This window comes from Protopterus annectens, chromosome 13.part0 (assembly GCF_019279795.1).
Source record: "Protopterus annectens isolate FY-2018-M chromosome 13.part0, PAN1.0, whole genome shotgun sequence".
Classification (NCBI taxonomy): Eukaryota; Metazoa; Chordata; order Ceratodontiformes; family Protopteridae; genus Protopterus; species Protopterus annectens.
In genome coordinates this window covers 28094463-28106543 of record NC_056747.1, presented here as the reverse complement: position 1 = coordinate 28106543, position 12081 = coordinate 28094463, and positions in this window count along the sequence as shown.

Genomic DNA, 12081 nt, shown 5'->3' with positions numbered 1-12081 from the left:
AGATTGTTGCATACTTGGGAGCCGTATATACATCATTCCATTGTTACTTTTTAAATTGCTTTTGCATTATACCTTCCCCTCCCAATCTTTTCTAAACTCCTCTAACGGATTCTTCCAGGGATCGTGCAATATTTTTTATACCATACTAATTATCCATTTTTAACAGGAGCTTTTGTTCTAGACCTAACAAAAAACTCTACTAAAGCTGGTCTTTCACTTAGGATTCCCCTATTGCTTTCTCCTTGCTTATAATCTGATATCAATCCCTGACAGGAAAGGTAACTCTCTAACCTCATTGGAAACCTCTGCTCTATTATCCTTCCCTCTCTAGTTATTACCTCTCAATATGTTGCTTCCTTTGCCTGTTTTCTTCAATAAATTCCAGATCAATCTTGCATATTCTTTGAAGACCTACTTTAGCTATCCCTACTGCCAATATCTCCTTTTTCCATTCCTGTGTTGGCTTAGTTCTTAGAATATAATACTCTACATGCTTATTGTTTCTCTTCATAAGGATCTGCATTCAAAGTCCTAGTCTCCTTATTTGTAGAACCCTCTCCCTGTGCTGCTTTATTATTACCACTTTCCACTTTGATTTATAACTGTTGGCTTCTGTTATAGATACGAGCTTAAACCACTTAGCTGTAAAAGATCCATACAAATCAGACAATCCTAAACCACCTTGTTCTATGTGGAGAATCATGTTTTCCCACTTAACTCTCACCCTCTTCTCCTCCAGCATATATTCAACTATTAATTACTGTCCATAACTTCTCCTCTGGTGGATAAAAATATGACTGACTCCTATATATAAAACTAAAGGAATAAAAACATTTTCCTGCTTGCATCTTATTATCCATAAACAAGGGATTCCAACTTCTCAGTTTTTGTATGACCTCTTATTTAGCCTCTTCCCACAAGTCCTCAGCTTTAACAGAATCCTTTTTAATCCATATACTTAAATACTTCATCTTATGTCCCTATAAATATGGGTATTGCTGAAGCAATTCATGTGTAGGTATATTAGTTACTGCTATAGCTTTTGTTTAACTTCATTAATTTTATACCTGAAAAGAACTGAAACCATCTCAAAATGTTCCACAACACAGTATACTTTTTCTGGATTAATCGCATATAAAGTAAAACACAAATAGAGGCAACTTTTCTTGATTACCCTATTAGTTATATACTGCAATTTCTGAGTCCCTTTTCTTAGCCAATGGCTCTAAATATAAAGCAAATCAAAAAAAGGAGAGAGAGAGGACAGGCCTGCCTGGTTACTCCTTTCAAACAGCTTATCAGATAAGAATCTTCCCACTTTAATCAGTGCCTGCAATACTTCATATATTTATTTATTTACTTACTGACATTAGATTTCCGGGAAAGTCCGACTGGGTAGGATCCCATTTTCAGGGGATTCCCTGGAAGAAAAGCTCCAAAGTGCTACAAAACATTCTAAGAACAATAATTTTACAGTCTTTAAAAATATATAAAAAAAACTACAATGTAAATAATTATATCAAATTATACAAAGTATATGAAACAACTACTTAAAGACAGATACAAGTTATATGACAGTGATTTAGAGAAATTGTAGCCAGTTTATAGAACATGTAAGTTAGCATTATATATTATTTAGATTTTAACTTTCAGTTGTTTTTCCCACTTGATAAGCAACCATGAAGAAGTTCTAATAGACTATTTTGATCTACGTTAAAAATGTTAAAAATTAAAAAAATGTTTTTGAATGTTGCTAGAAAAGATTTTTAAGGAATTTTGAAGACTTATGTTAACTTATTTTTTGGGTACTACAATGAAATACTTTCAGGAAGTTTTAACAATTATTAATGTATAATTTTTAGTTTAAGTTTTAGTTGAATCTCAGCTTGAAGTAGGGCAGCACTGTCGAACATCACATTGGTATATGGGGGAAGGGGTTTTTAGCTAAACATTCTAATTGTCTTTTGCAACAGAGCTACCCTAGTAAATCACTCCCACGCTTTTAAACAGATATATAAATGAAATGGTGAATTTCTATACTTTATTCGTTTTTTTCAACTATTTCCATCTCGTTTGCGTGTTTTTAATAAAGATTCAACTTGAACCACCTTGTGCTTCCCTACTCTTATTAGTGGATTTATACTTAGAAATACTTTAAAGACTTTCCAAACACCTGTTAGTAGGTGGGATAGTCACAGTATGTTTTTGTTAGATGCCTGAACTCTAGGTAATCTTAGATCTTCCACACAGGGAAGTTTCCTCATTATTTAAGTTAAAATAGTACGAATAGGAATTTCAATATGAAGTGAGCGAGAAGCAAGCTTATTGTGTATTTAGAATGTGAGGGGAGAGAAACTGATAAAAGTAAGGAAGAGAGTACAGAAGGGAGAGTAAGGAGATGAAAGGCATGAAGCGAGAAGCAAGCTTATTGTGTATTGAGAATGCGAGGGGAGAGAAACTGATAAAAGTAAGGAAGAGAGTACAGCAGGGAGAGTAAGGAGATGAAAGGCATGAAGCGAGAAGCAAGCTTATTGTGTATTGAGAATGCGAGGGGAGAGAAACTGATAAAAGTAAGGAAGAGAGTACAGAAGGGAGAGTAAGGAGATGAAAGGCATGACTAGGTATTCGTTCACATTTAATGATACACTTCATCCTGGTAGTGAGCAAGAACAGACCCAGCTTTTGGCTAGGAAGTCTTTCAGAATGGTTTTGAAGGGTAGGAGGGGGTATTGACCTGATGGATACAGATAAGGAGTTCTAGGCCTTAGCAACCTTGTATGAGTACAGACAATGCCCAGCAGATTTCACATGTTTGTGGACAGACAGGAGTTTTTGGCCACTGGATTGTAATGGCCGACTAGGAACACAGTTGTGTAGAATGTTATTTAATGCTCAATTCTGGATACTTTTACAGGTAGTAAGAAGCTGTGTATATGTTAGTTGATGTGGTAGTTCTAACTAATTTAGGTTTTTAGTGCTATACAGTGGTGGGTTCTGACAGGGGTATTTGCTGCAAATTTAGAAAATTTGTTATAGTGTTGCTCAAGTTTTAATTTTTGTGATGCCTGAAAGTTAGTAAGGCTGGGAGCACCATAAAGAAGTGTGGGGAGGAGATAAGTAGTGGCAAGTGTAGTTTTAGTTGCATCGGTGAGAAAGTTTTGGCTCTGCAAAGCATCACTAGTGTTTTGATGAGTTTCTCTTATGCAGTTTTGTACAAGCAGGTCGAATATGAGATTACCATCGTTAAAAATTTGCTAAGAGAAGTGACTTCAATGGTTGTATTATCAAGAGAGAGGACTCTGGATTTTGTTTTTCCATGGGAGAAGGACTTAGGGGGAAAAGGTAGTAGTTTTTTTTTTTTTTTTTTTTTTTTTTTAGGATTGAACATGAATTGTGAGTTATAAAGTCAGTTGCTGTTAAAGCTCCCAGAGTAATTTTTCGGAGGTGTGCCGTGTCAGATGTGCAAATGAGTGTGAAGTCATCCTCATATAGTATTACGGAGGGCTGTTGTGTGGATGTGTGTAGGGTGTTGTTGAGAATGTGAAAGGGAACAAGGACAGAGCCTTAGGAGTACACCAGTGGTGACTGGGAGGTAAGGAGAGAGCATGGAATGCTATTTTACTGACTGTTACCTATTGGACAGGTAGCGTTTGAACCACAGAAGGGTGGGCTGGTAGGGACACAGTGAAGACATCTGAAGTAGACATTTTCTGTGACAAACTGTGTTAAAGACTTCAGACAATTCTTAAAATAAGGAAGATAGTAATTTGCCATTATCTCTAGCTTGACTGACTGTATCTATACAGGTTAGAAGGGCAGTGCTAGTACTGTCAGAAGGACAGAAGCCATGTTGTATAGGGGGATGGTAGTTCTTGCAGGCGATAGTCTAGCAATTGTTTTTGAATACATTCCTCAAGTATTTTGGTGAGGAGAGATAAGACTGCTATAGTTCTAATGTTATTGTCTATTGAATTTCCTCCTTTGTGCAGAGGGATAATTTGTGACCTTTTCTGGAGAGAGGAGAACTTACAATTCCTAGATTTTCCTATTTATTAGGACTGGGACAATCAATGCTACCAACTGCTATTTTAAGGTACTTGCTTGCAAGGTCATTACCTGAAGCAGAGCCTGGTTTGAGTTTAACAGCAATTTTATATAGGATGTGGGCAAAGGTTTGAAGGTGAAAGTGGATGTGATGATATATGGCTGCTAGGCAGGGTTAGGATTATATGTTGGGATATCCTTTCTTAGAGATGCTACACTATCTATAAAATAAGAGCTGAATTTTATTGTGGTCTTGAGTGATGATATATTTGGAGAGGGACTAGGGTAAATTTATGGCCAGGATGCAAGATTTATTTAATGGCTGTCCCAAAATTTTTAGGGCTGTGTTTAGTATTATTATGAAAGTTATATTATAGTTTTTGTCTTCATTAATTTGCTTTTTAGTCTGATTGTAAAGTATTCTGAAGTTTTTAAGATATTGTGCTGCTTTATATTTTGCCGTTCTTTCCCTGCGTTTTCTCTGTCCTGCATCAACATGCTACTGTTTTTGAATAAACAAATGGCATTATTTGTTTTTAGTCTCTTCCTTTTAGGAGGTGTACGGCTATTTAGGATATTCAGAAAAGCTGTACTGAATTCATTTACAGCATACTGTGATGATATGTTAGTAATAAACATTTCTGACAACCTTGGAAAGGCTGCATGTTGTTTTCTAACATGCTGTTCAAGATGTCTAATTTCTACAAGACTTCTGCTTTTCTAATACCAATACAGGAATGGACCCCATTCCTAATTCAAATTATAATTGAAACTCATGAAATTTGTATTGTTTCAACCTTTGATGCTAGCCAGAAGTACTCTTTGCAGCACCTGCAAAATCCCCAGAATTGGTTCCTTCTGCAATTCATAAGGAGTTACATGTATTGGTAACATATCTAAGTATGATTGTAAATTATTTTTATAAGAATCATTGCTCTGTCTCAGTATCCTTCTTCCACATTGCCTTTGTTTCTGCCTGAAAATCCTGGTATTTTATGACTTCGTCTCTCTCTGTATGTATTTAAAGTGGAACCTGTATGTTGAGAGACAGCCTTACAAGACTATCTGCAAATATATAGAGCTGAGTATATTTTTCTGTATTATTCTGTATTATAGAGCTAAATTGTTGCTTAGATATCTGTTGTCTTACTGTTCTGCAAATATACAGAGATCAGTATATATTTTTTTGGTTTTATAATTTGCACTCCGTTTCCTCACATCTCTGTTGAAACTGCCCCCCCATTTTGATTTCTATAGCTTGTGCTAGATTCCCTTAATTTGACCTGTTAATAGTAGCAGTCTGCATTTAAAGTGGAACCTGTGTGTTGAGAGACAGCCTTACAAGACTATCTGCAAATATATAGAGCTGAGTATATTTCTCTGTATTATTCTGTATTATAGAGCTCAATTGTTGCTTAGATATCTGTTGTCTTACTGTTCTGCAAACATACAGAGATCAGTATATTTTTTTTGGTTTTATAATTTGCACTCTGATTCCTCACATCTCTGTTGAAACTTTGGTGGCTTTTGCAGTGCCCGCCCCACTATAGATTTGATCTAGGACACTCCCCCAGTCCCATCTCTTTACCACATTCTACCTAATAAACCCTTTCTGCACTTGCTTTTAGTCCTTTTTAATTTAATTACATTTTTTCAAACTGTGTGTGGACTAATATTGCTACATACTCAAGTGTGCCAGCTTGGACTGCATGTGAATTGTTTTTACTACTGTTTTTGCTACTTTTCTGAGAAAAAAAAATTGTAAACCTGTTTCCTACATTTCCAGTAATTAGTGTTCCAGATACAATTTTGCTGTATCCAGGACTATTTGTAAGCTTCTGAGCCCCCCAAGCCTTTCTGTGTTGGAGGGAAGCCTTCTAGCTTATCAGTGGGAGTGGTAAGCACTAGGTAACCTGTCTACCACATAAGGAGTGGTTCTGGCCAAGAATTTGTAGTTATTGGCCATTTGGGCAGTCTTCCATCTCTCCCAACTTTCTGATTTGAAGGCCTGCATTTGCACTTGTTTCTGTCCTGTAACTCCTGGGCCCATCTCATTTGCTCACTCAAAAAAAAAAATGATCTGCTTTTACTGTATTTGTGATTCTTCCTACTTTATTTTGCCTTTGCGTCATCTTAAAAGTACTCAGTTGTATTTATTACTGCTTGGTGTAACTCATTCTAAGCCTTTTAGTTTAAGCACTTGGGCTTCAGACCAGTTGTTTTACATTAAGAAGGTTTGTGGTCTGCACTGTAGTGGCAGAACAGGTAGCTTACATCCTTCTAAGTTGGGAACTGCTGATTGAGGGCTCAGTGTCTGTTATTCTAAAAGTGTATTAATTCTGGTTTAAGCACTTGGGCTTCAGGCCAGTTATTTTACATTAAAAGGGTTCGTGGTCTGCACTCTTGTGGGAGGAGAGGCTGGACTCTGCCCTTCTGAGCTGGGAATTTCTGGTTAAAGGCTTATAGTGCCTGCATATTTGAACTGCTTCTTACTGAAATTGGTACACCTTGTTTGCTGTAGCATAGACTAGATCCAGGCCTGCTGAATCTAGCTTTGTTTGTATAACTTGAGCACTAATCCAGGCATTCTTTAAAGTATTCAAATGTATTTATTACTGCTTGGTAGTAACTTGATTAAAGTGTAGCTATCATTCTAAGTCTTTTGGATTAAGCACTTGGGCTTCAGAACAGTTGTTTTACATTAGGAAGGTTTGTGGCCTGCACTGTGGTGGCAGGACAAGTAGCTTACATCCTTCTAAGTTGGGAACTGCTGATTGAGGGCACAGTGTCTGTTATTCTAAAAGTGTATTAGTTCTGGTTTAAGCACTTGGGCTTCAGGCTAGTTATTTTACATTAAGAAGGTTCGTGGTCTGCACTCTTGTGGGAGGAGAGGCTGGACTCTGCCCTTCTGAGCTGGGAATTTCTGGTTAAAGGCTTATAGTGCCTGCATATTTTAACTGCTTCTTACTGAAATTGGTACACCTTGTTTGCTGTAGCATAGACTAGATCCAGGCCTGCTGAATCTATCTTTGTTTGTATGCTTGTTGTTTGTTTGCTTGTTATTTCCCTGAAATGCTAATTCCACCTAAAACACGGCTTTTCAGCACTTCTGTGGATCCCTAGTGATATCTGCATTGCTTACTGTACTTATTACCTTGTTTCACTTGAAAGAAAGTTACTGTTTGTCATTTTTGCATTTAAGTTACCTGTAACACATTGCATTTAAGATACCTGGCACTTGCTCACTAAAGCAATTATATAAGTCAGCACTAAAAAATTAAAAGCACTACACCCTCACAAACTCCCCTTGAGTACCTTGTTCCCCATTGGCCCTTTTTTTTCAATTATAAAGGAATTCCCAATACTATTCTAGCATGTCCAAAGGTCAGTTGTCAATCTCCTCTCCGGTCCAGCTGGTGAATCTGGGAATCTTGAGGCAATGTTACAACTGCCTCATGTACACAGACAACCCTCTCATCCTCCCAACAAATTCCAACACATGTAAGAGATGCAACCATATAGCCATACTGGAGGCAAAGCTCTCTCAACTCAGTACTGGTGAAACCAGTCAGGAGGAGAAGGAAACCACACTCACTACAATTCCAGTCTCACATAGACCTACCATGACAGCAAACCAAACACAAAAACACAAAAAAACATACTCAGAGGATCTAAATAAAAATCTGCCTAAGCAGCAGAGACCTCCAAAGCAGACACCCAAGCAACCGCTACCCCAAAACAAAACACGTGCAACACATAGCTCACAAAGCCAGTGTGCCAAACAGTCACAGCCCTTAAGGCTAAACAACACACCTGATACACTTGTAATAGGTGACTATCTCAGGCACACTGACGTCCTGCTCACCAGGCTGAACAAGGAGAAGGTCACGGTGAGCTGCCTGTTGGGTGCTAGGATCCACCACATAACACAAGCACTCAGGTCACTCCAAGGCAAGTACAAATATGACTCAGTCATTGTCCATGCTGGTATGAATGACCCGAGACGTACCTCCCTGGACTACATGAAAAGAGACAGAGGAGCTCTCTGAGCATGTAGCCCAGGCCGGTATGACCCTGACCTTGAGTAGCATCTTACCCTCACCAAGAATGATGCCACAATATGAAGACAAGATGATCAATTTCAACAATTGGCTTAAGTATTGGTGTCATTCAAAGGGGATTCAATGCCTGTCAGCCTGGGATGACATGCTCGACAAGCCACGATGCTTTGCTAGGGACGGCTTGCACCTGTCACCCATGGGCTTTCGGATATTGGCAAAGGCTCTTGCTACCCCCATAGTGCCTTTAGGAAAGGCTCAAAAGACAAACCCACCTCCATAGCTATCACAAGGGATAAGAAACTAAGAGTAATGCTACTCAACGCCAGAAGTCTAAACCTCAAGATGCATGCACTCGAAACTCTCCATAGCATGGAGAACATCGATATCTGTGCAGTAACAGAAACCTGGTTCAAGGCTCCTGAGAGCATCTCAGCACTACCAGGTTATACCTCATACCATGCTTTTCAGCCCCAAAACTTGGACCGAACCACAAAAGGAGGGGGAGTATCAATATTCGTCAAAGATACCCACACCTCCAGGTTGGTGGCACAGCATGAAGCATCAGAAACTATCCATGTGCAACTAACAGTGGGTAAAACTGCCTTCCAGTTTATAGCCTTCTACAGACCACCCTCCCAAACCCAGGAACCCCACTCGGCCTTCCTGAGAACACTGGAAAATATGAAGGTCTCTCCAAACACGATTATATTGGATGACATCAACTACCCAAACATAGACTGGGAGCATTACTCTAGCTCCAACACCCTAGCATTTATAAACTCAAATGCTATGGAACAACTTGTTATCACTCCCACAAGAGGGGAAAACATACTGGACTTGATCATCACCAACATGGGGACTCTATGCTGCAGACCAGAAGTGTATCCCTCACTGGTAAGATCAGACCATAAACTAATCTCACTGGATATTCACATCCCGACTCCACCCCCTGCCCTGAAAACCAGAGTGAAAAACTTCTCTAAAGCAAATTTCACACTCCTCAAAACTGAGGTGGAATCCTTCAAAGCCCCCAGGCCTGTGGAAAAATATGGCACAGACTGCATAATCCTTTATAAACTCATTCTATGAACACCTTCAGGAATGCATGGATCATGCAATCCCAAATAAAACCAAGACCCAATCCTCCAAAGACAGACGTCCTGTCTGGTGGACCCCAGCCATAAACAAACTATACAATAGAAGGAGGAAGCTACTACATGATAGAGCAAAATGCCAAAAAGGGAAGGCATCTCTGATCAGTATTAGCAAAAAACTATGGGCACTCATAAAATCGTCTAAGGCCAGCTAAGAGAGAAAAATTGCACAGGACACTAAGGATAATCACAAGGCTTTCTTTAGTTACATTAGAAACCTGGGTGGGAATTCCCAGATATGCTCAGAATTAGTCCAAAATGACAAAAAATACACGGAACCCACAGACATTGCCAACATCCTAGCTGAGAGGTTCAGCGCAAACTCCCTCCCTCCCCACCAAAAGGGCAAATATCTATCCCAGCAGAGTGCTGCCCCCCTGACATCTCAGATGCTCAGGTAAGAGCTGCCCTCTCCAAAGCAAAAAACACAGCATCAATGGGACCAGACGGTGTCCCGGGCTGCATCCTATATGAACTCCAAGAAGAGCTAAACCCAAACATAAAACTACTGTTCAATCTCAGCCTTACTACAGGATATGTACCCAAAGAGTGGCGTACAGCAACAGTGGTCCCTCTCCACAAAGGTGGTGCCTCAACAGATCCTGGAAACTATCACCCCATAAGTCTGACTAGCTTGGTCTGCAAAGCTATGGAAAAGATCATCATGGACCTCATAAATAAAGATATTGGGGACCTAGAGATACTGGATCCTACCCAGTTCGGCTTTGTTAAGGGCAGATCCTGCCTCTTAAACCTGGTGGATTTCTTTGAAACAGTCACCAAGGCCATTGATGAGGGGAAGGTGGTCCACACAGCCTACCTGGACCTCACAAAAGCCTTCGATACAGTACCCCACTCGGGCATTATAGATAAGCTCACCAGCTTAAATATAAACCCCTATGTCACTAGATGGGTTGCAAACTGGCTCAAGGACAGAACCCACATGACTAGAATTGCTGGAGCCATGTCAGACTCCAAACCAGTTACAAGTGGCTTCCCACAAGGCTTAGTCCTGGGACCTCTTTTGTTCGGTATATATTTCTCTGAGGTACAGACCAACACGGAAGGACTGTGGCTGACCAAGTTCACAGATGACTGCAAACTGGGTGCCATAATCGACTCTCCAGCCGACACAAGCATCCTCCAAAAGGGCCTCATAGAAACAGACAACTGGTGCCAGAGCCATGGCCTCAAGCTAAATGCCAAAAAGTGTATAGTTATCCCCTTTGGCAAAAACAAAGTGCCCACAAATTACCACATAGGTGGTAATCCATTAAGTATAGAAGAAGTAATTAGGGACCTGGGGACCCAAGTTGATAGCAATCTCTCATTTGACAACCACGTACAAAGTGGTTAGAAAACATTTTATATAGCCCACCTAATCATGAAGGGATTCACATCTAGATCAGGGGAGGTCATCATGCCTCTTTACTCATCCCTCATCAGGCCCATAATTGAGTACAATGCCCCTTTTAGGATGTACCTTACCAGACACCTGCAGCAACTGGAAAGACCCCAAAAGTACCTCACCAAGAGGATCAAAGGCTCAAACAGATGCCATATGCTGCCCGGTTAAAGAAACTCCAGCTCTACTCAGTGGCATACCGCCTGCTCAGAGGCGATCTGTGCCTGACGTATAAAGCCATGTCCAACCCGGAATTAATGGACATGCTGCACCTCAGAAAATTCAAATCCCATCGAGCTACGCACTTGAGAGACTTGAACCTCAGCACTGAAATAAATAGGACATGCTGGCAGGACAGATTCATAACCCAGAGGCTCCCTTCACTCTGGAATAAAATCCCAGTCCAGGTTAGGCAGAGTCCCTCATTGACTCTCTTCAAGAGGAATCTTGATGAGTGGATGGGAGATTGTAGGTTTACCCCTGGTATCACTTCTGTGTCACTGTTAGACAGAGGCACAGTATACTAACCTCGAAAAAGGGCATAGCAAAATAAATTTAAAATGGGTGGCGAAAGCCAAACACACTCTGGCTAGGCTTATAAATGCCCTAGGGCAGATAGCCTAGTATGAACCTATGAAACTATAAGACACTGTAGTCGCTGGGTGTAGCAATTTCAGTGATCAATGCTACTGTAAGAATAGGATTATTTTTAGTCAATTTACTATAGTACATAAGGTAGAATAATAGGCCTGAAAATATAGAGTCAGACTTATGTTTTCACGTATGCATTTAATTTCAAGGAAAAACAATTCTTTAGAAAGGAAAGATAAAGCATGAGATGTACAGAAATACAGAATGTTCCTTTCTCAAGGGCATGATATGTATACTTGTAATGGAATGCTAGATAAAGAATAGACAGCTAGGTAATGTTCATAGGTTCATAGGTTGGTATTAGGATATCAGCCCTAGGGCCTATACAAGCCTAGCCATAACAATTCCCTGGCTATTTCTTCCCACATTATTTACTTTCCTGGACCCCTGTCTAGCAGGGTGACTGATGTGATCCCTGGGGTGAATTTCCTTTCTCCCATCCAATCGTCAAGGTTCCTCTTGAAGAGGTCCAAAGAGGCACTCTGCTTGACATGTATGGGCAATCTATTCCAGAGTCTGGGGGAGTCTCTGGGTCAGGAACCTATCCCTCCAGCATGTTTTGTTTATTGTGATGACAAGGTTTAGATCCCTGGAGCATGTAGCTCTGAGGGATTGGGATTTCTTTAAGTGTAGCATGTCCAACAGCTCTGGGTTTGACATGGCCTTGTATGTTAAGCAGAGATCGCCTCTGAGTAGATGATGTGCGACAGAGTATAGCTGGAGTTTTTTAAGGTGGTCAGTGTAGGGCATCTGCTTTAGGCCTGTG